We start from the raw sequence: 27,833 nt of genomic DNA, 5'->3' as shown, positions 1-27,833 counted from the left end.
TTATTCCTTTTACAAGATATATAGTCTTGTTTTGGTCATGATTGCTCATGCAACCATATGGGAGTTTGTTCATATTCTAGTTGAGCTAAAATCTGTTGCCATGTGTTTGCCTACTCATAGTAATTTTTTTAAGGCTTGTCTATTTTTCACAGCTAAATTTAAGCTAAAGTTGTTGATTTTCTTTTTATAGAAGATAAATTATGAAGTAAGATGTTGACTGTTTAGGATAGTAAACATCAGAGAAGTTAGTTACTTTGTTGTTTTGCTTCTCTCTAATGAAGTTCTTAAATAGCAAGTTCCTAAAACTATTTCTTAAAACTCACAGATTAGTAGTAGTAGCAGCAGTGGTACTGAAAGCCCCTGGTAATGTAGGTAGCTAATTATAAAACTGGAAGCTAATAATAAAACTGGAAGAGATATCCAGGCTTAAGTATCCCATGGTCATTGAATTTCACAGTCTTGAAATAAACAGCTGATTTCTCAGGTGTTCTTCAACCTGAGCTTTATAGAGAGGCATGCAGGGTCCATGGAGAAATTGGAAGGCTTTAAGGGTCAGGGTATTGACAGCAATACAACAGGCAGACTTGCTGATGGTTCCATGCTGTGGAAGAGGAGGTATATACTAGGATCATGATGAAACTCAGCTCTTTTTCTCTTTTTTCTTTTTTTCTTTCTCTCCTTTGTGTGTGTGTATGTGTGTGAATGTCCTTTTAATATTACTCCTTTGGATAAATCAGTCAATTAAGCAGTGGGAAAAAACTGCTAAATTCTTGGTTTTTATTTGCTTGTTAGGAGCTACCTAACAACACCCTGTAGCAGAAGCATCAATTTTAGACATTGACTTCATTTGCCAAACATTCTCTAAGAATAGATCTCAACTTTTACAATTTAGTTTTGTTTACTTGTATTCTTACTTACATGTATAGGAAAGAAGAGCTTTTTTTAAAGCAAAGTATTGTTCTGATACATCAGTGTTGCTCAACAAATCTGGTAGAGTTATGTGAGGGCTTTGTGTGCCATGTAGGCACCCAGTTGGAAGAGCCTGTCTGTGTGGGAGTGTTGTAGTGCTCACACTCATTAGTTTCCTTTGCAATTTAATGACCTCAGTTAGACTGAAAATAAGTCTGTCAAACAAAACATGAAAACGGTGACTGACTGAGAAATAATTTGAAGGTAGGAAGAAGGCAGAATAAATTATGTAAATTCCCAATAAGCGACCAAGCTGACTACATTACCCCTGATCTGCCTCATAACAATGTGATATCACCATTCTCTGTTCTTTCACAGGCCTAGGGTGAGACAAAAGTATTCCAAGCAAACCAAAATTATAGGTAGTGAACACAACTTTGAAAATTTTATGAATGGAACAGAAGGATAAAAATAAACATTAAAACAAACAAAAACTAAAGACCAGATCTTTAGCTGTCAGGAGTCTTAGGATCTAGTGAGTGCTGCTTCTGAGAACAGAGGGTGCTTTGAAATTTAAATTTATTCAGGTTTTGTTGAAATGTGTGTCAAAAGATTATACAGATATGCCTGTATTAAGCAGCACTGCTATAGATGCTGGTTCTTCCCCACTCTGATTGGACCCCAAACCAGGAGAGCAGCACCTTACTGTAAGTGCCATACTTCATGAACAACAAAATCCACTTATTCTGACCAATCCTACTTGGGATTTTTGAGGAGTCAGTTTTCCAGTTAGGAGAAAATAATTTTGAAAAGGTATAAGGGAGATTTGTTTCTAAGGTTGTTTCTATTTAGCTATTGGAGAATTTTAGCCCAAAATTAGGTATCAGAAAGTCAGGTCTGTACATATAAAAGGTGTTATTATTGCAATGCTTTCAGTTGAATTTTCTGTCTTTTTTAATTTCAATTAATCTTTCTGTTCTTGACACCTTTGGAAGCACAGGGGGCTCCAAGCACTGGTAACAATAAAAAATCACAAGTTAATGACTAAACTATCCCTGCTAGTCATTGAAGCTCCACAATCCCTTAACTTTTCTGCCACAGACTTGTCATGAAAAGCACTGGAGGGCAATTGACCATTGTGATTTTTTATAGCATGTCACAACTGCAGAAACATCTATGCACATAGAGCATATTAAAACTGCACTGACAAGTCCATAAATCATTGAAATGCTAAACCCTGAAATATCAGTTTTGCAGTCAGTCATTAAACAAAACTCATAATCGATGAAATTATACATTCCAGTCTAAAATACAATATTTCACCTCACGTATGTAAAGCTAGGTACTCACCATTGCTTCTCTTTTGCAAAACACGAGGCTTATCAACAAAGATATTTCTGTCAGTGTGAATAAAGGGGCTCTATCCATCATTCTCTTGTCAGAAACAGATACGTTCCTAGTTAAACCTTCTTTTTCTGATACAGATTGTCAAATCTAAGGGACACAGTCTTTGTTCTGCTTATGAGTCCCAAGAACATCGGTAATAAGTCTGTATGTGCATGGATGGTGTGTTCACAGGAACATGTTCACAAGCTACATTTTTCAGAGTGATGGAGGACCAAGTTTGAGCCTGTGCTCAAGGCCCATTCATTCCACTGCTCACATCCTTTACCTATTATTGACATCCTCTAGTCTACAGAACAACTCTCCTAGTACACTCCTGGAGAAAACTTTGGTACGACCTCTGGTTTAGGAAATTTTAGAGTCCATATTTCCAGGCTGATCATCTTGTACCTGGCTTTGCTGTCCTCTGGTATCTTTTCTGCTCTTAAGTCAATCAATGTCTTATGAGTGCTCAAAAGGAAAGGTCTGGAGGAACTCTTTCCAAGAAATGTATTTTGATGTAACCGCAGAAACAGATCACATCAGTATCCCAGTTTCAATTGGATCACTCTCTATACAAGTGCAACATAATTTTAAGGAGCTAAGTCTCTCTAGCTCTGCAGACTTTCCATCCTGGTCTGAACATCTCATGTGATTTCATAGTGTAACTATGGGTCAGTTTGGTGTTTGGTTGAAGAGAACCTCATTTGAAGCTGTGTATGAGATTTCGGGCTGTAGCATGATGAGATGAACTTAAAAGGGAGTTGGTTCAGTCTCCACCTGTGCTTCTCAAACATTGCTATGAGACCAGGGATAAACTGTTATTTGGAGGAGTTCCTGAATTTCATGAAATGAAACAATTATTTCTGTTACTGCAAGGATCTTGAGAGAAAAATAATTTGTTTACATGTAGTCAACCTTCTCCTTTTCCTCCTTCTGTTAGTGTTCCCCTTTCCCCACTTCACATAGACAGGCTGCAAAGCATAATTTGACATGAATAGACTAAAGAGGAGAGAAAGTTTCTGTAAGATGTTTGTCTTGCCTCCAGGGCAGAGGGTATGGGCAGTGTTAGAGCTGGGATTCTCAACAGATCTCAACAGCAAGTTTCAGAACACCTGAAACTTCATTATTAAAGCTATGTTAAGCTAAATATGTTCTTCAAATTCTAACATGCACTGCATAGTTTTGTTGTTGTTTCTATTAAATGTAGTCTTGCTCTGTTATGGACCCCATATTTTCCTTTCATCTTCTATATAACTGTACTGAAGGAAGTGGAGGGAGAACTATTTCACTGCCTTTATAAATTTAGCCTTTTTGAAGGGATATCCAAGTTTTGATACGGAAGGGAAATTTTTCACTCTTTAAACAGCAATCTCATTGTTGCATTCATTATGTAATGCCTTATATTGTTCCTTAAGTTAGAATGCTGATACTAATAAATCTAATATATTAATAAATCAAATAAAGACTGGTAGAGAAGAAAATTAATATTCTCAGATGCGTTTTTCTTTACAAACTAAAAAGGAAAACTATAGCATAAACTTAAAACAAATGAGATTGCATTAGTACTTGTGTAAGATTCATTGGAGGAAATTCTATATCCTTACTTTTGTTTTTAAATCCTTATAATCTCTAGTCATACTCCGGGTTATAAACCTGATTATTTCTGCATACCAATGCTGCATCACAGAGTCTTTGTGCTCTGGTTGTTTGATTTACCCTCAAATTGTAGATTTACACATAAAATAATTAGTGGAGTATTTCTGAATCCTTTGCATACTGGCATAGATTTTGATGTCCTGAATTAATAGGAGAGAGGTATCTGACATGATAAAACTAGAAAATAAAACACTGCAGTACATTAAGATCAGCTGCATGTTTCCATGAGGCAGAAAAAAATTAGCAGCTATCTGTCATGAAAGTAAACTGTGTCATTGTTGATCCATCTACTAGGTTAAAATATAAGAAAAATGAATATACATGGCATTCATGGAGTGTGTTTCATCTTGATGGACTTTATAATCATAAAATGAAGAGACTCCTAGAAATAGGAGGGTGATCAAAGCTGTTCAAGAGGGTATTCAGGCAACATCTGAGTTGTTTTAAACCTTGATAACTGAGTCTACTTATCACTCATCTTAATTATTCTTTGTTGTGTGGATAGTTGCTGTTTTAAAACCAGTTTGAACACGAAGACAAAAAGTGCACGGATGGTAGGCAGGATCATGTTCAAAGAGCTCAGAAGCTCACGCCCTGTCCACCTTCCTGCTGAGAAAGCTCAAGGTTCAGTCAGGCAGCTCAAGGATTTTTATTGTGGGGTCTTGAAAATCTCCAAGGACAGAAAACTGCACGAGCTCTTTGGGCCCCCATTCCCCTCCTCGACTGTCAGTCCCATGCCCTGAATCTGTCAACTGATCTTACCTCTCCTGCTTTCCAGTGATGGAAAATTCAGACTGAGAGTGATGTGATGAACCTTGTTCTGCTTTGTTTTGTGAGTAGGTTTATATACTATGCAGAATAAATGCATGAACTTTCATTAATTAGAGTACTCCACAGACAACTGGGGAGTTGTTTGTTTCCAAAAAGATAGATAAAAGCTGAAAATCCATAGCTAGAGCCTTTGACAGCTGGCTCTGGCAAGGGGATTTTGGAAGTTGGAAAAGGTGCCCCTTCCTTTAAGTTCTTTAAGGCAGAGGTTTTAGTGGTTGTCTGAATTTTAAATACATATTCAACAAAGCTTATGTTGTCCCAGCAGGTTTTATTAGATAGCATTTTCTGCTCTCCTCACTCTAGAATTTGTCACTCTTTCAGACTGCGGACAACTCAGTAGTCAGAGGTCTCTGTGAAAATGCTCTGAAGTACCATTATTGACAATATTGATGTTTTAATTGTTCTCATTAAGTTCTTAAGACTTTGCTGCATTAGGAAAGTGTAGAAAGCTCCAAGGCATTTTTTTCAGACCTTTCAGACTTAAAAAACCCCATCTATTAACATTTGGTTTCAGACTTTTTCCTTCATAATAAGAAAAGTCATTAAAATAAAAATGTACTTTCATGTTCATAGACATATATACACACAAATAATACTTAAAACTAAATTGATAAAAAAGATTTAGGGTTTCCTCAGTGTCTTGAAGAAGGCTGTGCTAAGTTAAGAGTTGTCTGAAAGCAGTTTTGAATTTTTGCAAGTCATAGCTATCTGTTCTGGTTCACTTCTGTCTAAGGGGCAGCTCTCAGCATATCCAGGGCTGTTATCTTCTTCACCTGTAACACACAAATGTTTTTTTGTGATTCAGTAGCAGATCTGGGTACTTCTACATAAAAAAAAAAATTCCTATATAGATCTTATATATTATTATAGTCACTTCAAGTGATTTGAACACATGTCAGACAAGCAGCACACTGAGTTGGAGAAACTCTCACTATTCTTAATAAGTGCCTCCACAAATAGCCCTCCTGTGTGTGCTTGTGGACATATCTCCTGTATTGTGTTTCTACAGTAAATTACAGTGTTGGGGAGTTCTGGGTTATATTTCCTGACAAATTTCCTGACAGCATGACTGCTCTCACTGCCACCATCATGAATTAGTTTTCCTAGGCAAAATTCAAATAGTAAACACCATTCTATGCAGCATATTGTAGACAAAACATATCAGCCCCATGAATGGTAGGAATACTTGTGTAGTACTTGACTTCACTCAACACCAAGAGCTATTGCTATTTTGTGATGGACAAAACAAATTCATAAATTTAGTGTGTATTGCCGTGTTGCCTTTCCTTGGCTTGTGATTATCATCTGCAAATAACATTTCTGCTAAGCACTCAGTTGATTACCCCTACATGACTTAGAGATTTTCAAGGTTTAAAGAGAAAACAGACAACACAGAGATGAAAATTATGCTGTGCTGGTAAAGATGGATGAGGTGATCTAAAAGATCTTTTACATTTCTAACTACACTGATCTCGTGAATTATATATTTAAATCTAAACAAATGTATGAAAGCAGTAACTGAAGAAGTTCATGTAACATTCTTGTTCAGTTAACAACTATCTTTTTTTGTTAATCTTTTCCCTGGAGCTGAATAGAAAAGTATATTTTGAAGTCTAAACTTTGAAAATCCTTTTATCAGAGAACTGTGGTATCAGGGCCCTCCTGGAGAAGTCAGAGCATTTGTTTGTCCTGCCATGATTAGACATTGGTGCTGAAGCCTTGGTTACCATCTAGACCTAACACGTGAGATGTAACTTCAGAATACATGTCAATCCCTGCAGAAAGCTGGTGCTCCTGTCTCCTTCCTTACAGGACAATGCAGGCTGCTCATCTGGAATGGTGGTGTTTGAGCAGCTGTGTCTCCATGGCTTTGTCCTGGCTCAGCCTATGCCCACTGAGCCACCCTGCCTCCTCCCTGTGACCCAGCAGTTCCTGATCCAAGAGTAGAGCCTAAAAACTTCTGCTCCTCAGCATGGATCCCTAAGCTCTCCAGTTTGGGCTTGGCTTTCATGTTTTTCTATGGACTTGGTGATCTTAAATGTCTTTTCCAACCAAAATGATTCCATGATTCCATGTCTCATGTGATGACAAGAAAAAACTACTAATTTCCCATCAATCTGAAACCACATTAGATTTTGTTTCATGTCATGCTGCAATTAATGACTCTGGTTGAATGGCTTTACAGGCACAGGGCTATTCCCCACCCAGCCATGCAGAAAAGTCCTGTTTCTGAGAGCTGAGCAATTAACTCCTGCCTACAGCTTACCTAGAGATGAAGGAGTGATTACTCATATATATACTAAAATATTCCCCATGCATTCATGTCTTTAAGAAGGGACTTTTTTCACTGACTGGCTATTTTGCAAGCTTAATGGAATGGAGTTGAAACTTTAAAATGACAAACAAATGTCCTGGTTTTGAACAATAGTAATGGAATAATTCGTTGGGGTTACTTTGCCCCAGAGGGTCTATGTTCAAAGAAAAGTGACAGCAGCAAGCTCAGGCAGCAGAATAATCCTATCAGCAAAACATTCAAATTATTTTATAATGAAATAAAATTTGCAACTTATATAGAAACAGCAGATGCTTTAAGACCTCCAAATTCATTGCCCCTGACTATATGCAGAATTACAATGACAAAAGGTGGCAAATGTTAAAATTTTAATGACACCCACTGCACTTGCAATCATGTAAATTCCATTACTACAGAAGAAACGTTCACATGACTCTGTTCTAAGCAGTAATGATTTGTAGTATCGTATTTTTATGCTATTTTTCTGTTTTTATTCTATTCTATTTCACTTTAATTAAATCTTGATGTTATAAACAGGTATTCTAGTAAAATCAAGAACTGAGAAATGTTATTAATTTATTCTCAGAGTATTTCAGCTGAGGCATGTGGAAGAGCATACTGAATAGTTTTGTTTGGATTTTACCATGTAAATACTTTTTATAAAGTATTTATAAAAGTACAAATATAAAGTATTTATAAAGTATAAATAAATCTTTTTATATGATCTCAATAAAATTTGAGGTCATATAAAAAGGACCAGGAAGGTTTCAGATAGGTTTGTCAATACTCACTTGATTTTAGCACTGCATTTTAGGGTGAATGTAAACAATAGGTTTTCACCATTTTTATCAAATTTCTGTTCATATAAAAGTAAGAATTAACATCTACTGTTGCTGCAGTAAAGAATAAGAGCCTTTTTTAAGGTGTATCTGAAGACTTCTGTAAGTAATATTTGAGGAAACCAGAGTAATGACCTTATGTTTTGTAAAGGTACAGAGGTTGTCTCATCAGAAAAGTGAGGTCTATCCCTTAGAGTTTACAGTTTGCATATTTAATTTAAAATATTATTCCCTCACTCTATTGCTCTTCTGTGTGCACATGTGTGTGCAAGAAATCCAGCATTTCTAGGCTTGCTAAAGAAGCACAGGCTCAATTTTTGGTTCTGCAATGAGCACAAGAATGCAAAATATGGAAATTATCCTCTGTTATATTCTGTCTATTAATTAGCCACAAGCTAAATGTGCTATTTTTAAGCTTACTTACCAAGAGAACAATGAAAACATACTAGTTGCATTAAATGTGTAGATTTAAAAGCAAAGTGCTCTTGGCAATAAAAATATTACTTTTATTAATATTGATGTTTGCAAGAATATATTTATTGTTTTTAGTATTATTTTGAACATTGGAAATGCCACATTGAATGCCACAAGCAACAAAAAGGATTTTAGTAAAAAAATACTAATAACTCCTACCTTAATTCTGGGGTTTTTTTAGAAAAGAAAAAGCCCCGCCCCTCCCTTATCCTTCTTGAGTGCCCTTTAAATCAGGACACCATTGACACTTTGTTTCCAATTAACAGTAAAAACCTTCTTTGATCCTTTGACTTTTTTATGAGATGAATTTATATTTTCTAGACTAGCATGCATGACAACATAATTCTCCACACTCATTAATATTCAACTTCTTTGCTTTAATGAGGGAAACGAAGAGGAATGGAATGTCATCTGCTTATCTAAAGCAGCAAGTGCTTTGCTAATATTCACACACGAAACACCCCGCATTTAAATAACATTAAAGTTGTGACACATTTGGCCAAAAACAGGTCATTCAAAGTTAAGCCTGACACACTCAGAGCTGAATTACATCTCTATGCATGATCTTCCAACATTAAAAGTTGGTAAATCTGTGTTTCCACAATTCTCTTCCATATTCTTTATGAGAAATGATATATGGAAAGATTAGTAGGTTTATTCCTATGAAATTGTGGCCTTAAGTTTTAGCTTTCATATTTTTCAGATTCTGTACTGCCTTAGTGTGACTCTAAACTTCATATAGTGTTAGCAAGTTCTCTTCACTGTTTACTTAGACAAAACAATCCTTTTCCAGCCTGAAAACCAAGAACACCATTGCAGCTTTGCAAACAGCAGCAAATTGAGGAGAGCAATCTGGGAGGATGGAACTGCATAACCTGGAGCTGTAATTAGACAATTAACCCCAATATGTAGATGGACCAAAACTTATAAAAGTGAGAAAACATGTGATCCATTGTCCATCTTGGGTGTAGCCTCAGCCAGGTTCTTGTACTGCCCAAGGTGTATCCTTTCAAGGCCTTCCAATAAATAACCACTTTATTCCTTTAACACTGTCTAACCTCTGTTACAGTTAGCCTCTCTAGGCATCTAATTAATGAACCTCTGGCATCTGCTGCTTCCAATGTGATTCACTGTTGTGTTTCCCAGACAAATCTTTGTGGGATCCTTAGAGCTATGAATAGACATGACTCCTTATTCCTGCTGTGGTATTGACCCTAAATATCTCTATGGCAGAACTCCAACGAGAATCCACATTTTGGTTTTGACTCCATTAAAACTTCATTGATACTAATATAATTCAAATTTTAATAAGTTTTACTACTATAACTGGGTTCAAATAAAGCATATGTATATCCTGTATTTATTCTCAAGTGGCATGAAAGTTTGCATTCATAATTTTGCATCTAGTTTAAATGCCAGACAACTCTTGCCAAATTTAATATGAAATTCCCTTTAGGAATACTTGGATTAAATTGAAAGAGTGTACTGTCCTTCCCCATTTCCTGTTTCTCACTATTATTGAGATTTTATAGTACAAGAATATTAACTTTATGTGATATGAGTACTTAAAGCTCCATCTTAGACGGCTGGGTATCTAAAAATATCCCCGAGTTATTTCTTAAAATAGCTACTCACAGTCTTGCACTAATACTTCAGTAATATTTTAATAAAATTTTTAATAACTTATATTACTTTTGCACTTTTAGAAAGACTTTCTCTTTTGGTATAGGAACATTATTGTGTAATTTTTTCATGACTTTGAGAATTTTTTTGGCATGGAGTATTATGGATCTTCACAAAGAAATAGAGATCTATACCTGTAATACTTTTTAGTGCATGATGGAAACTCTTAGGTCAATAGCATTACCACTAAAATGGAAAATGCTGTACAGAATGTCCAGAAAAAGTCTCCATTAGCAGCAAGCTTGAAAACCTGAAAACAGACATGACAGTATTAGTATACAGATGGAGTTTAGAGGAATACACAAAGCTTTCAGTCAGCTAAGGATAAAATAAAATAGTGTTGAGGCATAGCTGAATAAAAAAGAAAGAAATAATAGTTAAGTCTTGATAGCCTGAGATATTGTTGGTGAGCTGGACTTGAAATAAATGTCTTTTAAAAAGCATTCTGTATTTGAACAATGTATAAAAAAAGAAACTATTTTTTCCTTTGTGATATATCCTTTAGATCAGTCCCTTTTGCATCAATTTTACTGGTATTGGATGCACTTCACCTTATGATCTTGATATCAGCTTCTGATATCAGCAAAATCTGAATGCTTCTGGAAAAAATTATATACAGATTAAGTGTTAGTGGAATTATAATTTTTCAAGTACTTTGAAAACCTGTCAAGTCATTAATTTTCTCTGTATAAGCTTTTCTGCACAGCTGATATTTTTAGTATTGTAATGTTGGAATCTTATGAGCAGTTGTGACCAAATCCTGCACCTTCCACAATGGTTGAAGTGAATGTAAGCATTTTAGCATTGAATGATACATTGAAATACAGTGCCTGAAATATCAGGTGATGGATAGAAAGACATGGCTGAGAGTGACTGGGGAGAGGCCAAAGTATGTGCTGCAGGAATGGTCTGGTGTGTGCTGCAGGTGGGGTTTCTCTGTATGCCAGAACATCTTCATCTTGCTTCCATATCAGTGACTTGTAAAATGTTTTATGCTACACCTGGGATGCTGGGATAGGGGAGAGGTGAAAAAGCACAGGAGAGAACCTGGAGGTGGAGTGACAGGAGTAGAGGAGAGTCCAGGAGATTCCACCGTGTATGTCCTGTGCTGGATCATGCCACTCATGGGATTTCCATGTCTATCCATAGAGATCCATTTCTCTCAAATAATAAATGTGAAGCAAGGCATCAAATGGTAAGGTAGTTCTGCATCTCATACCTGCGGGTTTGCTTGAGATTGTCTTAAGTCCCAAGATACTCTTCTACTGTGCTCAGTGCACAGCAAAAATGGGGCCTTAATTTGGGGTGACTCAGAGGCCAACCACAGATAATGCTGTGTAAATATATTGCTGCACAATAACTATTTTGTATGTTCATCTTTTAACTCAGGGTTGCAGTGTTATATTTTCCATGAAATTGACAAATTTAGGTGGGGAGGGGGAGAAAGAGATGTAACAAATAGATTTTAAAATTAGACTTATCAAAATGCTATGAATACTGGAATACATCTACTCAGTAGAGCAAAGGCATACAGATCAGAATTCTTAGATAACAAAAAGGAATAAACTGAGTATAGTAATGGAAAGATTCTCAATATTCATTGCTGCTATATCAAGCTAAAGGACTTATTTATATTTATAGATTGAAGCTTATCTTAGATGATATAGTAATCTAAAATTTTAGTGCTGTGAGAGAAGTCTAAATTCACAGCACCAAAAGATCTGCCTGCTTGGGGAGCAGACACGGCATTGCAGTTTTCTCAGTGCTACCATGCCATGATCTTCAAATGTCATTGCTTAAAAAACAGGATCACGTTTCTTGGAGTCCTCTTCTATATCCTTCACTCCTTCTCAGAGCTGCTAATGAAGCCTTCTCTTAATAGTAGTTACTATGGTATTAATGGTATTAATGATGTGGATATATTCATCACTAAGCATTGCTGTGATACAATTGGTTGTGGCCAGATGGGGCACATGAAATTATGTTTATTTGACTACAGCTGAAGACCACTGACAAGAATTACTAATTTTCTTTGCACAGTACAATCTAAACTATTTTATTTAATAGTCAGTTATTTGTCTACCACACAGTAGAAAAAGAATGTAAAGGCAGTCCATTTCGCCCCTGAGAAGCAGCTTTTATGGACAGGACTGTTGTTACAAGAGCTGGTGGCATGCCATGGCTAGAGGTAGTGGGGAGGCACGTTTCTGCCAGCTGCATGGCTTCAGCTGCACTTATGTCTGATGTCAGCATGGGGCTGCTGTTCTGTATTTGAAATGTCCTCTGGATAAAAATTTCCATCACAGCTGCCTTAACCAATTGACAGAACATTCTGTCTGAAGGTGCAGATGTGTGGCTCCCAGAGCAGAGATGGATAGCTTCTATCAGTACTAGAAGAAAATGAGCTGGTCTTCCAACCATAAACTGAAACATGTTCTCACGATCAAAGATGAGAATCAATGTTCACTCTTAGGAAGAAGGAGACTCCTTTCTTTCATACTGATTTCCTATTCTGATGTAGTCTAACTACCTAAACACACACACTATTGAGAGACTCATGGTACATGGAAATGGATATTAATAGCTTGTATTGTAAAGACATCTTCTTTCAATGGCTCTCAGAGAATAATGGGAAATCTTGTAATAAGCAGATTAATGTCTGTAGAACGTTAAAGAATAAAACAGCCTGTACCTTCCAAAAGATAGCTGCTAGTATAAACCTCTCCTTGCTTGTTATGCCTTTTCTTTTGTCTATCATATCAGTTAGAAAAACCCTTTGAAAATATGGAGTAAACATGACTCAGACTACCAGAGAACTTGACAGAGCTACTGAAGATTTTGGTGGCAGTAGAACTACTCACAACATGAGCAAGATACAGGTTAAACTTATTTATTCTGAGGATACATAATGCAGATCAGCATTATTTTTCAAGAGGACTGCAGACTGCAAGGCAAACCTTTGTTCAAAAGCTAAAGGGAAACTGTGATACATGCAAGAATTTAACTTTAAAAGCCACCATTGTTTTGGTGAGCTGTAGAATTTATTATGCGTTTATCAATGTAGGAATGTATCCAGGTCATTACAAATTTGATGTTTGCTTACCCAGTGATACTGCTTCCTGTGCATATTTCTGTGACAAAAATAATTTTCCTGCTGTGTTTCTCCCAGTCAGACCAACAAAAACTGAAGAAACTGAACTGAATTTTATTTTAGATATTGGATCAGAAATGCAATTGCAATTTTTGATGAATTCTTTCCAATTACAGTTAATTGGAAAGAATTAAGTTAATTAGCTGAACAGCAACACAAAGGCCAGAATTCTAGGCAAAATACAGAAACACAGGGGATGAAAATCCAAGCTTTAAAGAGGTTTGTATAATCTCTTCTCAAAACTTAGGCCTTCATTTGCAGTTCTGCAGTCTCCTGCCAAAGTAAAAGCCTTAGAAACAGTCCTATCCAGATGCTACCTTAAAATTTTTAATGACGAAGTATTTCCTTCTGTATAGTGTTCCTTAAGGGAAGATAAAATTGGTGATACAATTTAAAAATACTGGGATTTTAAAAACGAATAAATTATGACATTTTCTTACTTGACAATCTTTGATTACATTATGAGGTTTGATGTTGATCTTAAGTTAATTTTGACCCTGATAAACAGGCAACATTAAAAAAATTTTTTTACAGTAAAGTAGGGTAATCTGGAGTCACAGTGGCAAGGCATAAAATGCCCCAGTGTTACTTAGGCAACCATTTTTCTGTGTCTTACTTTCTCAGACACACAAATTGAAGCAACTCCCCTAAAGCATAAACCAGCCCAAGCAAACAATGTGAGATGAGATTTTACGTGCTCTCTATTTGCCTTTATACACTCACCTGCAAACAAGGCTCATCAGGGCTTATGATGTGTTGCTATCAAATTTTTAGGTTCTAGATTACTGAAATGAAAGAATATTGTTTTCTGTCATTCAATCAAGTTATTTCAAGTTATTGATTTAACAGAATTTGTATGATTACAATTCCTCTAGTGTTTCATGAAAGTGGAATTATTTACACTGTAGTAATATATTCAGCCATGGTTGACAACAGCATTAAATAAAGTGCTGCTTCCTTGAACTGAGTTATCAAAAAGAACAAGAAAGAGAGGGCAAAAGAAAAGGGAACAGTAAATAAAATTATACCCCATGGAAAGAGAAAGCTCTCGATGAAAAGAAAATGAATTTTCAAATTGTGACAACTGTCTGAATAGGAAAGCACACTAGAATCAGATGAATCAGAATACCCTGCAAAACATCCACAGTGTGTACTCCTTGAAAAAGAAAACTCTATTGAAATAAAGGAGCAGATAAAGAGCTGTAAGAATCAAAGCACATATTAAGTATGTTGAAATCAATTTACAGAGCAAAAATCCTAATTCAAAACAAGTGCATTTGCTATTTACCAAACTGCTCAAAAAAATGACATTTTTTTAGTTAAAACATTCATGCTCCAAGATGATACGTATATGGCAGATAGATATGTGCCCATTACTCATCAGAATTTCATTTGACTTTTAAAGAAAGAAACTCAGATGGAAAACTGACAGGATATAGTGCTAAACTTTTTTTTTCTTTCCCCTAGAATTAGCACAGTAAAATACAGACAAACTGCAGAGGCAACTAGGGTTGTGATCACACGTCTAATTTCCTTTGTCTTCTACTTCCATAGCAGTTATGTAAAAATATGAAGGTAATATATAAGCTCCTCAGGTCCTTAACATCTGTGCATTAAGTTTATTAATAAAGTACAAAAAATCTGGTTTTCCCTGCCATCCCATTTATAATATAATTGCTTCCTAGCTCAGCCTCTGTTACTAATTCTAAATGAATGTTGTCAAATTGCAAAGTGCATGTTGTTGTCAGTATAACCTGTTATTACACGCTAATACTGTGTATTAATGAAGTGTTAAATATCCTGACAACACCTTGATCCAAGGGAATATGAGCACTATAAAATAGATGTGATATATGGCTAAAATGGTAAAAAATATTGATCATTGCTTGAATGCATTTTTAATAGAAATTAAGTACATATTTCTAAATTAAGATATCTAAATAATCTAAAGGGTCAAATATTGGGTTTATGCAGTATCTCAGCTTCCGTCTCTCTACTTTAGTTTCTGTAAACTGTTAATCCTCTTTCTTTAGGGTTCAATCCTCCAAAGTGCTGCAGCTACATTGAAAAGGCTGTACACTCTTGCTTTGTACTTGATAATAATAGTGTTCAACCCTTCGTAAGTTCATGTCTTGAATAATCAAACTTATTGATATCAGTAGCCTTATTCAATATTTAAAATTGCAGTTTAGAAATGTACTCATTTTTCATGTGAAGAAAGGAATATGATGAAAGTCTACAGGGCAGTGATGTGCCTCAGAAATCATTCTACTGAAATGAATTACTTTTTTGACTGAGTAACTTCAGAAGGCATTCACATCAATATGGTTTATAACACGTGGAAAGGAAAATTGACAAGAATTCTTTGGAAAATAGAAGCAGTACTTTCTCACCACTTCATAAACACTGAAATACACGTCCTTTTATGTAAAGATGAGTGAAGGGGTTGAGATGTTGCTTGCCATCCAGCCTTTTTAAAGGAATCAATCTTACTGAAAACCACAAAGATGCAAAGGTATCAAATGTAAAAAAAATTTACATTGTTGAGTTTGGACTGTACTGTCACAGAAATGGGAGCACATTAGGACAAGCAATACTACTTTTATTAGTGGCTGTCCTTTCTAGAAGATTGCTTAACTCAGCCCATTTAACAACCTGTTCCTTGCCTTTAGTTTTGAAAATGCATTGACATTTGCCCTTCTTATTTCTGGACGCAGCCACACAAATCCAATAGACTGGGTCCAAGTATGGAAAACAGCAGTGTCATAAAGCTTAATTTCAATAACAAGCTTCAGCAGCTCAGAAAATGCATACTCTTCATTCCCTTACAATGGAAGGAAGTATCATTTAGCCTCTAACAAGGAAAGAGGTAATGAGATAAAGATTTAGTGCTTGTGTTTATAGGAGGCCTGAGTGAGATTATCAACTGAAGCAAAGTTTGGTTTTGTTTGATTGGCTTATGAAGGGATTTTTTGGGGTCATATTTGAAAATAAAAATTTAAATTTCTTGAAAATAGATTACTGACTATTTCTTTTAAAAAGAATAGTATATTAGTTCGAAAGAATCTGCACAATAAACGTTATACATTTCTTCATGTAGCTAACTATCAAGTGTTATTTTCTACACTTGTAAAGTTATTACATTTTTATCTTCTGTTCTTTCACACAATAACAATAGGAATTTTTCACACTCCCATGACATACTTTTCATTAATAGAGACTAATGTTCTTTGTGTCAGTGCTGTTCTATCAGAAGAAAAAATAAGGTCTGGAACATGGTCAGTTGCCAAACTGGGAGCAAGACCTAATTTGCATAGATCTAATTTAGTGCTCAATTCCTAAGTCATTGATTCCCAAACAGTGATATAACAGTCTTTACTTACTTTTTGCATTACTCCCACATCATCATCAGTAAGGAAGCAGGAGCTCCAAAGTAGGCCACACTTTTTCTATTTCCCCTCAGCAAAGATTGATTCCAGCACCACTAGCTGCAGTAACTCCTTTGACCCTTGCAGTTTGCATTCCATCAGTTCTGGTCCTCCTGCTTTTTATCTCCAGCAAGGACGAGGGAATAGGATTCAGGAAGAATGTTGGCAGTGAATCTAAAAGGCTGAAACCCATCACATTTAGTTGCAGTTACTGAGAGGCTTGGCTAGTTGTCACTTTTACTAGTTTTGAGAAAAAATAAATGTCTGCAATTCTTTGCTCTCCACAACCACTGAGACTTTTATGGAACAGAAGCTCTTTCTGCATTTGATAGGTTATCCAGCAAAAGGATAATTACCTCTGATGAGGTCTCTGAAAAAAAAAGGTTACTTTTTGTGACAACTATGTAAAATTATCAAACAATGGAGAATTGTGTCATTCATAGCAATCCAAAATATTTGAAAGAGGGAAAAAGTAATGCATGTAAATCTGCAAAATATTATCTTCAGCTGTAAAAATTTGGTCAGATAGATAGTATTTAGCTATGTTGCATGGCAAAACACAGTTTTAAGAAGTATTACTGCACTTTTCCATTTATCTTTCAACTCTGTCTATATTTCATTATTATTTCTACTCATGACTCATAGTATTTCTACATTTTTCTACTAAGATTGACATATCTCATTTATTTTCACACCAGAAACCTTTTCCATGCATTTCCACAGCCAGATAATAGTTTTTTAAAAAAGTATATAGGCTTAAGGCCCTATTTTTCCAAATTCTAAAATTCAGAGCTCTGGGAGCTACTATACTATATGTACATCCTATTAGTAGACCACAGGATATGTAATAATATTTCTACAGCAAGTAAGGCTCCCTATTATGTGTGTGTGTGCATATATATAAATCTAAACCCATATGGGGGCTTATCAGTTTGCAAACAGCAGAACTGCACGGAATTCACTCATTTATAAACATTTATATTTTCATCTAGTCATTAGTTTTTATTCGTTTGTTTGAAACTGATTCTCCTCTTCCCATCCAATACACAAACAACATAAAAAAGCCTTAGGTAAAAGAAGCATGAGGGAACTCTCTGGTGCTTATGTTCTCATTCCCATGAGAATGACTGTGTTTCTGATCCATTGCTGCACAGTGAAAATCTAAATTAAAGATTTTGCACTTAGGATGAATAACAGAAACATTAAAATTTACTTCAAGTATAGCAAAACTGTAAGTTTAACTTACTGTCCCATATCCCCATGTCTTGTTAAGTCAGGTTTACATACTCAATACATTTTCCCAAAGGCTATTGCAGATTTACAATGCATTCTGCTTTTCTGAAGTACTTGCTTGTCTACAAAGTACCACTGATAAAAATTAGATACCAAACAAATGAGATGGGTGTCAGAAACTTATAAATAATTAATTAAATGCTAGTTTACTCATAAATATTACAGAAATTACCAATAGGTGCCAAAAGAGTATTTCCCTTATAGCTTCTTATTTAAAGTGCAAGGCTGTGATCCTGTTTAGGACATTGAATTATATATATCTGGATTTATAATTAGTCCCGTTATTAACCTTTTCTCCAGTTTCTCTCTTTGGTGATATACTGTACTATAAATTCCATCAGAGATTACCTTGCAGAAAACATGTTTTTTCATAAATGCCCCATGCATATTTCACAATCACTTTTAATTTATTTATGCTCCATCTGATTATCTACTGTCTTACTGGATATGGATTGCAGAGCTTTCATAGGGTTGAGGCAGCTCAAAACTTCAGGTGTGGAGTAATGTACCTGGCAGGAACTGCCAGCAGACCCAGGGAACTAAATCACTATGTAACAAAATTATCAAGTCTTATTCCTCCTGAGCCCGTTATTGTCCAAGGAGATGTGTGTGTACATATATACACAAATATATATATAATATATATCTATGCAAGGATTTCTGCAGGTGACCAAGATTTCTGCACCCAGATCTCTAAATGGGTTATTTTTAAAGAAGTTGCATCAGAACCTTCTGCTCAGAGCTGATGAAAGCCAGTAAATGGGTGCCCATTAATGCTGCATTAGCATTGTAAAACTGTTGCACTTCACAAAAGCCTGCCAGAACACAACCCAATATGGACTCTTAAAATGGCTGCACATGTATTTGTAATTTGCCATCCATTCAAAAGCTGAAAAAAAGGAGAGATCAAATTATCTAACTCTTCACACATCAAATTATCTAACTCTTTCTGAAAAACCAAACACAATGTTGTTGTGTTGTAACAGGTTCAAACATATCTGCAGAAAGTGTGTAAACTCAAAATGCTTGTTTTAAAGACATTTTAATTAATTATTCTGTTATTTTGTATTCTTTAGAACAGTAGGTTGATGTCTACGGGGATTTCAAAAACCAAAACTGACGGTACATATTTAACTATCATAACCACCCAGCAATTACATTTAGCTTCTGCATTCTCATCTAACTAGCTTTGCAATCTAGGAACTTCTGTGCATATTGGGATTTCTGTAAAAGTTAGCATTAATGAAATAAATTTCCCTAGGCTCAATCTAGACATTAAGAATATAAATGTAAATTAACAGAAAAGAGCAAGCAGCCTTGAATACTAACATTTTCGTCCTATAACATAGTTAAAAATGTGCTACAGAATGTGGGATCCAGCCTTCTGCAACTGGCACCCTCAAACTGCATTAATAATTATCAGAATATTTCTGTAATTGTCTGTGTGCTTGCTATAGCACTGTAAGACTCAGACATCCTCCAGTTACAGCTTATTACTGTCTGTCTGATAAATAATTCCTGTCCAATTCCATTTTGACTTGAAGACTGCTTCTAAAAAGATTCTTTTCTGCTTAAAAAAATCCATTTATAGAACAAATGTGGCCACGGTATTCTACTTATTTCACTTTTTCTGGCAAGACAAATCTTGCAAATTTATTGCTTTTTCCTGACATTTTTATAGCCACCTGCAGTGTTTACTTTCATTGCAGTGTATTTTATATGATCATGGGTGTCCACACTCTGCTTTCATTGACCCTCTATCCCCATCACCACTGAAAGTACGTTCTGATGGTAAGCAAGTGAAAAAAAGATAAATAGTGAGAATATTAAGCTTGTTCATTTGCTCTTACTTCAAACTATTGACATGATTAGTAGTGAAGCACCAATTCTAGTTATAAAACCTGAGATTTTTGTACTTGAAGAACAGCTCCTTTAAAAATTTCTCACAGTGATTAAACACTCACTATTTGTTATGACCAGCTGCATAATCTAACTCTTCACCTACTCAGAATCACTGATCTCTTTCAATATATGCTGATAGCAATGACCATAACTAGAAGACATTAAGGACTGGAAGGACAACGATGATATAAATCTCACTTTTCAAAGTTAAGTGAAGTGCTGAAAAAATGTGTTTTCTGTGTCTATTCAGAACTTTTATCTAGTTGGAACAATGGGTTGAATAAATTAAAAGGAATAGTTTGTTATAAATAGAGTGACTGTGAAGGCTTTATATGAAAGTATTTTTATCCTGTTTTCTTTTGGTGTAATGAAAAAATGTGATCTATCATAGAAATAAAAATAAGCTGGAAGGGATCTCAAGAAATTTTTAATCTTACTACCACTTGGAGCCTGGACCTTTCAAGTTTGAATATTCCCAAAGATGAGACCCCTCCAGGCAACATGTTCTAGTATTTCCATGAAATGAAAATACTCACATGACAAATTTGAAAACACTTCTCATAGTATCTAGTTGGAATTTCTCATGTGTGCCTGTTGCCTTTTTCCCTGTCCCATCCTGCTCAACTCCAGAAAGTTGCTGTCTGTCTTGTACTAGGGGAACTCTAAACCATCTGTCAGGTGTGGACTCAGACGTCCTACAGAGAGGCACAGCATGACTTCCCCTACCTGCTGGATACAGAATGGCCTACTGTCTTTCAGGGATATTTTGCTAATTCTTGTTCAGTTTGTTCCTCAGGATCCCCAGGTGCTCCTGCTGTCCTGCCTCAGCTCTGCACTGTACAGGCACATGACTCCTCTGCACTCACATGCACGACTTTGTGCTACCCCTGACTGAACTTCCTAAGGGTCCTGTGAGCCCTGGGCTGTGATGGATCTCCTCCCTCCACTTGGTTTTATTATACACTTGGTAACTTGCCAGGTGTATGCTCTTGCCCACTGCTCAGGCTGCTAATAAAGGCATTATATGTTCTTCTGACATCAATGTGCGGTAGAAGATAAAGAATCTGACAGGTATCTACATGGATGGATGGATGAATGGTTGATTGCTGTGTGTTCCTGTTTTTCCAAAAGGAACCATATGAATTGGCAATATTTTAAAGGATTAAAAACCTTCTCAGTGAATCTTGAATAAAGAAGTATGTATAGATTTTCCTGAACACCTGCATGAGAATGATGTAAGCCTCAGAAATGTTTGTGTGAAATATGGTGTCTTAATTTACTACCTAAAAAAACCCCAACATCCATATGTTTCAACCTGCAGTTTTTGTGGGAGTCATTTGAGAGATTTTGCTAACAAATACAATAAATGAAAATGAAGAAAATGAGACTCCCTTGTAAAAATTTGAAATTCTCCATTTGCTCCAGGGTAAGTGATGCTAAGGGTTGAAGATACCTGACAATCTTCTACACTAACCTTCATAATTTTCAATAAGTATTCCAGAAATTTGCTAATGGATTGTATCCTAAGTTTTGGGTCATTTGGTTTGTTTCATTTGAATTTAATTTCTGTTCTGATTTTGTTTGGTTGGTTTTATCTCATACATAACATATTTTTTAGCATAGCATCCTTTTTAAAGTTAGTTATCAGTTTTCTGACCGTTTCAGCCTCAGTTCCGAAGACAGTTCAATGTGTTTCTATCAAGTGAATTTTGGGTACAATATCTGAAGTTGCTAGAGAACAGTACCAAATTATTCCAGCACGACTCTTGATTACCTTTGTTATAGGACAATTAGGATACTAGCTTAGGCCATAAATTTTATTGCAGTTTCTTACAAAAGTGAAGGTGAACAAGAAAATATAAAGCATCGCAATTTTCAGTGAGATGCCTCTTAAAGACCATTTGTTTTAAAAGCATTTGACATAATTTAAAAGATATTTTTTGCAAGCTTGCCTCCTAGGAAGCACTTGGGAGTCTAAGTAAAATTTGAATGTTTATGTTTTAAAGCACTTTTAATGCAAGAAATCTGTGTATAATTATCTCTAATTAGTCATCTCTTCCACTGAGATTTATACTAAGCATTTAGTTTTTCTCTACAGTAGCGATTTCCCAGGCTTCTTTAATAACTAGGACTGTCTGACAAGCTGATCTCAGGATCAGATTTCAAACTCATCTTATTCCATTCTACCTGTTGCTTCAGGACATTTCTTAATGAGGCCAGAGTTACTTTCATGTCTAATTAAGCTGAAGAGATTAAGATATTTAGGTCTTGTTTTTGTATAGTCTCCTAAGGAAAAAGTAAATACATAAGCATAAGAGATCAGCAAAAATAAAAGAAAGAAGAAAAACAGCAGGAACTCAGGGGATTATTATGTAATATAAGGGAAGAGGAAAGGCTGGGTAGATTATCCTTCATAAAGTATGTTCACTTGCCTCAAAAAATATTGCACTGAACAGTGAGTCAGAATTCTCCCTAACATGGTAATATGTACTTATCAGATGAACCTGAAAGACAAGTATGGAAGAAGGGATTTTATGTCTTTATAAAATATATTTGAAAACAGATCCTGATTAGGATTTCCTATTTATACAATAAATTAAACTGGAAGGTAACCATGAGACTGATGAAACAATGTATCCAAAATACTCTATCAAACATGCCTTTATTTTTTATGTTCCTTATCTTCTCCAATGTCAGCTTTCAATGAAATGATAAGTTTATTATTTCATTTGGGAAAGAAATGATCCCTGTTATATGGAAGTTTAATCTCTCTTCAAAAGTGCTTTACCTTAGTTCCACTCAAATGGACAAGCGAATATACTCAAACATCTTTTAGCATGTATTCATATTTTGGAATAAACATTTCAATTGAATGTTTTTCAACAATGTTTTCTAAGAGTCATCTTTCTTAGTAAAAGGTTTCTCAAATCTTCCAGTTTATGTACAGCTTTCTGCAGTACCAAAGAAATTCCCTCTAAAGGCAGCAAAGCATTTAAACTAATCTTTTCATACCTCCAGCTCCTTTCAATTACCTGAGAGCATACTTATTTATACATTTTTGCATGTTTCTCTTGTGTGACTTTAGAGTTTTTCTTCATTTTTTCTTAAGATCTGAAAATATATGGATGCTCTTACATATTCTTTCCTTCTCATTCATGTCCTAGAATTCATTTTATTTGGGTCTTGGAGGGAAGCTGGGAAATACAACTTGTCTGTTTGGAGGGTTCTGAAGCTCAAACCAAAATAATGAAGAAAACAGTTCTCTATGTCAGTTGGAAACTGAATTTTTTTTCCAGTTTATTAAAAAAAAACCAAGAGTTTAATGTTAAAGAAGTTTTTTATCTTAATAGATAGTATTTCTTATAATTTACTTAAGGCAAATGAAATGCCTGGCACTCCGTCTACGCATCGGCGACCACCACCCAAGTCAGGCTTCCTGGGAAGGGGCGAATCAGCCCCGGTGCCAGGAGCATCAGCACCACCTTGTGTTCATGGGATAGGAAAATCAGTCCCGAACACACCTCCCCAGCCATCGAAATCGCAGCTCTTCCCTCTTCTCCCCATGGCACGTTAACGAAGGAGTCATATTTGTGGAAAAGATGCATAATTTTTGCTTCTGAAAGTTTATTGATATATTCAGGTAAATGAGACTATATCAGGAAACTTACTTGCTTTTTTGGTCAATGTGTTAGACAGTAGTTGCAGCACATGAACAGCCCAACTATTGCCAGATTTTTTGGGTAGGCATCTTGGAACAAGACACCTTAGGGGTGAATTTTGTGAGAAGGTTTGCAGTTATTTACAGGAGTTCTTTCTGAATGTGAGACATGACACTGTAAAACTTATTCTTTTCTTTGAAAATTTAAAAAAGGAACTAAGGAGACCGGTGTCATGTAGTGATGGAGAGCCTTGAGAGAGAGTCAGTATCATGTTTGGATTCCTTTTTCATAGCCTGTAAACAGCCTACAAGGCAGTGCTGCTTCCTTCAGTCCTTCAGTAGAAACTGTTCTGTAAACAAATCTATTTCTGGTACATTTTTCACCACTTGACTATGAAAATATACCAGTTTTCAGTTCTTTTTTTTTTAAAAAAAAATCAGTTTCTCTCTATCCATTTGCTTCTGGGAGTACAGTTTCTGGAAAGAAATATCCCATCAGAAATTGCAGTTACTTCTCTTTTATCTCTACTATATACAGTAGTATGGAAGTACAGTTTCTAGCAGAAATTCTGGGGCAAAACCTGTTCAGGAACTGGTAATAACATGGGAGTGCAATTTCATAGACAGTTTTCTACACCTTGGTGTATTTAGCCTAGCTTCACAAAATCCAGGTCTTCTCTCGAAGAATGAAATAGAATAGCAACCTTCCCTACTTTCTGGCCCCTTCTTTTGGTCCAGAAATTAAAAACTTCTGCTTGGTGTTTCACACCTCACTTTCATCTTTCTTATCTTTTAAAAATTTGAATATTCCCAGACTAAGTGCAAGTCTGTGTGCCTGTACGTCACTTTAGTGCAATGTATCAATTTTCTTTTCAGTACACACATAACTAGAAAAACATATAATAACATGGTATACTCGTAAGTATTAAAAAAATGATCTTGATTCTCTTTTACCCTTCAGTTTGTACACCATTCCAGACAATTTGCATTGGGGGCAGTTAGACTTATGTTTTGATCCTGTTTTGCATCCACACCTCATATGCACTTCTATCAGACTGATGCAAGGTATCATTTTAAAAAATTGAAATTTTCCAAAACCACTGTGCAAACTGCCTGACAATCAGTCTCATTAGTTTTATCAAGTATAAACCTGGGTTTTTAAAAAAAATGCAACCTTGTGCAGTATGGTTGGGAACCCACCTTGATGTGCACTACAGGATCTTCTTCAACAGTGTCCTTTTAGAGGTTGACAATTTCTCTAATGTCCTTATAATTTTTCTCCCTGTTCCAAAAGGCGCAGGGCACTATTATTACTGCTACTCAGCTCCTTCTGTCACTTTTGGTCAGACAGCTGGGATCTCAATGCCCTTTATATTTGGGTAGTTTACTACCAGTATTAAGGGACTCACTGTAAGTATTTCATCACCTTTCTGAAATAGTTTTTTTCTGTTGAAAAGACAGGAAGAAACAAGTCTTTCCTGTACCTGACAGGGCAGTAAGAGAGCTGTAAGAGAGACTTTTTACAAGGACATGGAGTGACAGGACAAGGGGGAATGGCTTCAAGCTGCCTGAGGGAAGCTTTAGATGAGGTATTAGGAAAACCTTCTTTGCTGTGAGGGTGGTGAGGCACTGGCACAGCTTGCCCGGGGAGGCTGTGAATGCCCATCCCTGGAGTGTTCAAGGTCAACTGGATGGAGCTCTGAACAATGTGGTTTAGTGAAAGGTGACCCTGCACATGGCAGGAGGGTTGGAATGAAATGGGTCTTTGAAGGTCCCCTCCAACACAAACTATTCTGTGATTCTATGAAGTTGAACCTTGTATTTTGTGTATTTAGCAGTGGGATCTGGGTGACCTCTTGCCTCTGTGTTTTGAAGCCTGTTAACTGTATGAAGGAGTAATTTCCACAAATGGCAAATCAAACAATCACTACACATATTTAGGGAAGTATCTTATGTCTCACAGTTGTCAGGAAAGCAGTCTAGTATAAACTAGGCAAATTCCCCAGAACTTCAGAGAAGTTTTTGAGGAATTTTTATCTGATTGAAACAAGACACACAGAGAGGAATTTTCAGCATCATTCTCAGAAGCACAGGCTGACAGAACTTTGGTGAGTGGTGATATCCTACCCCAGGTGGGTTGAAAAGTCCCTATTCAGCTGTGAGACCAGCAGCTGTGTCTCAGGTCTTAACCAAAATTGTTGCAATGCAGGCAATGATCTGTATTCCCACAGGAGGTATGAAAATAAATTAAAAACAGTGCTTCAGCATAACTCACCAGGTAAAGACAATGACTCACTCAGAAGGCTTATCTGAACTTGAGCAAGCCAAAAGGTGTCAAACCAGTCCTTAGCATCAGTGATGCAACGACAAGTGTTGCACCCGTGCACTCAAGATACCATCCCCTGCTACTTACAGAGGAAATCTCTACTGCAGAGAGCTGTAATACTATATAAACCTACATGTGTAAGAAAACTCCATTTGGTGCCAGCATATCTAGCAATATTTTACTTGTTGCTTTATTTTAAACTAGTTTAGCAGGCTTGACAGTGAAATCTGAGGGTCAGAATTCTTTTTGCTAAATGTATTTAGGTCTGATGTACTTAAGGAATCTTGTTGCCAGGTATAAAAATATCCATCCTGATTCTTGGAGAGCTCTCTATCTGTATCTGTTCCTTCTATTGGAGCATTTCCCCTTAAGAAAGCACTCTTATTATCCCATGGGTCTTGTATCGCACTGCAATCTGCTCCTATTTCTGTTGGAGTTTGCATGTAACACACCTGAAATTCCACACTTTCTTCTGCATCTTTCTCATGGAATAACACATAGTATCTGTGTGGTTCTCCAAGCAAACCTTTTGAGTTTCCCTAACCCCAACTCACTATGGAACATCCGTGGGTATCTGAAAGTACCACACACACACACATATATATACTTATATAGATATATATACACACACACACACTACACACCAGGCACTCCCCATGATACCTGGCTACAATTTTCGACTGCTGAGTTTTTCTACTTTGTTTCATTTACCTCAGCAGTGGCTGAGGAGACAGAGATAGAATTAAACATCCATCTCCAATGTTTGTCTTTTTACGCCTTCCCTTGATGAGGCTACCATCTTTTTATGACTTCTATATGTTAATGACTACAACAGGCAATTCCATAGGATTTCAAAAAGAAGAATTATTAATTTATGTTCTCTGTCTGCCTATAGCAGAGTCATTTACTTGACTTTGGTACTATCTTAAAACCTGGACTCTAGATGGGTCAGCTCTCTTGGTTTATTTTTCTGTGACTAACATGGTGACTTCATTCCAGACCTTCTTCTTTCTTTGTTTTTGAGTTATTTCCATGTTCAATCCATGGTATCTAATTTTTTGTGTTAATGAAAAAAAAATGTTAAAGTCTATCCAGAGAGAGAAGAAACCAAAACAACCATGTCTACTGGGAAGGAAAATTTACCTTTTACTTTAGTCTCAGAAGAGCTCAGACTGATCTATACTGCTGAAGAATTACTCTACCTACCAGCACTAAATCACAAAAACTAGAGAGGACTGTTTTGGCTTAAAATAATTAACTTTTAGAAATAGTTAATGGTTCAAGATTCATGAGAAGTAGATTTGGTTACGTCTGGCTTTTCTGGGCTTCCTACGAAAGTAATGTATAGAATAACAGATGATTTTGCCTAATTTATTATTTTTTATTTATGCATTGCAAGATACTATGTATCTTCAAGATGCTATTTTCCCCAAATACTTACGTAAACAACATAAACTAACTGTCTGAATGAGGTATGTTCTGGGGCATAGTACAGAGTAAACAAAAAGACCCCACTTTAGGTGGTCTGTGCAGAAACTCATGAAGAAGTACCAGCAATAGTAAATTGGACTCTTTTTTTTCCCCAGTGTTTTCCATCCTCAGAGGTACACCTTTTACAGTTCCTTGGATTTCTTCAGCACAGTAAAATTTTTACAAAAATTAAGTGCTGCTGCAGAATTAGCTGTTATGAAGAAAGCAGGTGGCCATAACCTTTATGCCTTGTATGTCCTCTTGAGAATAAACAGTGTAGAAATGGTGAAAATATAGGGATCATCACCAGCTGATAAAGTTCTCCTCCACTAAGGACCAGAACTGTTAATGGAGGTGGCCACAGGAGAGCCCCACCTTAATAAACTCAGATCGCGAAAGGAAACCTGCTGAAGCACCTTGTATAAATCAGCGTCCCTCTCCCAAGCCTTGATTCCACTATCGGTCTCATTTCCTGGGCAAGGTAAATTATTTAGAAGGTGTTCCGCGCTACATCCCAAGGCAGAGGCCCGCCGG

The 27,833-nt window shown here is 36.1% G+C and overlaps 2 long non-coding RNA genes across 2 annotated transcripts in view; one reads left to right on the top strand and one right to left on the bottom strand.

Moving 5' to 3' along the window:
* LOC148222161 (uncharacterized) overlaps positions 1-22,793 on the top strand; it is a 516,376-nt gene extending 493,583 nt beyond the window's left edge. Inside the window, exon 5 of the long non-coding RNA XR_015806785.1 lies at positions 20,642-22,793. This is a non-coding gene — a long non-coding RNA (uncharacterized LOC148222161). The remainder of the gene's footprint in view (positions 1-20,641) is intronic.
* On the bottom strand, positions 1,684-18,218 carry LOC148222162 (uncharacterized). The gene is made up of 4 exons (XR_015806788.1): positions 16,606-18,218; positions 13,946-14,007; positions 10,206-10,321; positions 1,684-5,555 (listed from the first exon to the last, which is right to left on the bottom strand). It is a non-coding gene; the product is annotated as an uncharacterized LOC148222162 (long non-coding RNA).
* Positions 22,794-27,833: the final 5,040 nt, after the last annotated feature.

Source organism: Sturnus vulgaris, chromosome 14 (genome assembly GCF_052056855.1).
Source record: "Sturnus vulgaris isolate bStuVul1 chromosome 14, bStuVul1.hap1, whole genome shotgun sequence".
Lineage (NCBI taxonomy): Eukaryota > Metazoa > Chordata > Aves > Passeriformes > Sturnidae > Sturnus > Sturnus vulgaris.
This window is presented reverse-complemented; position numbering and strand designations above follow the sequence as displayed.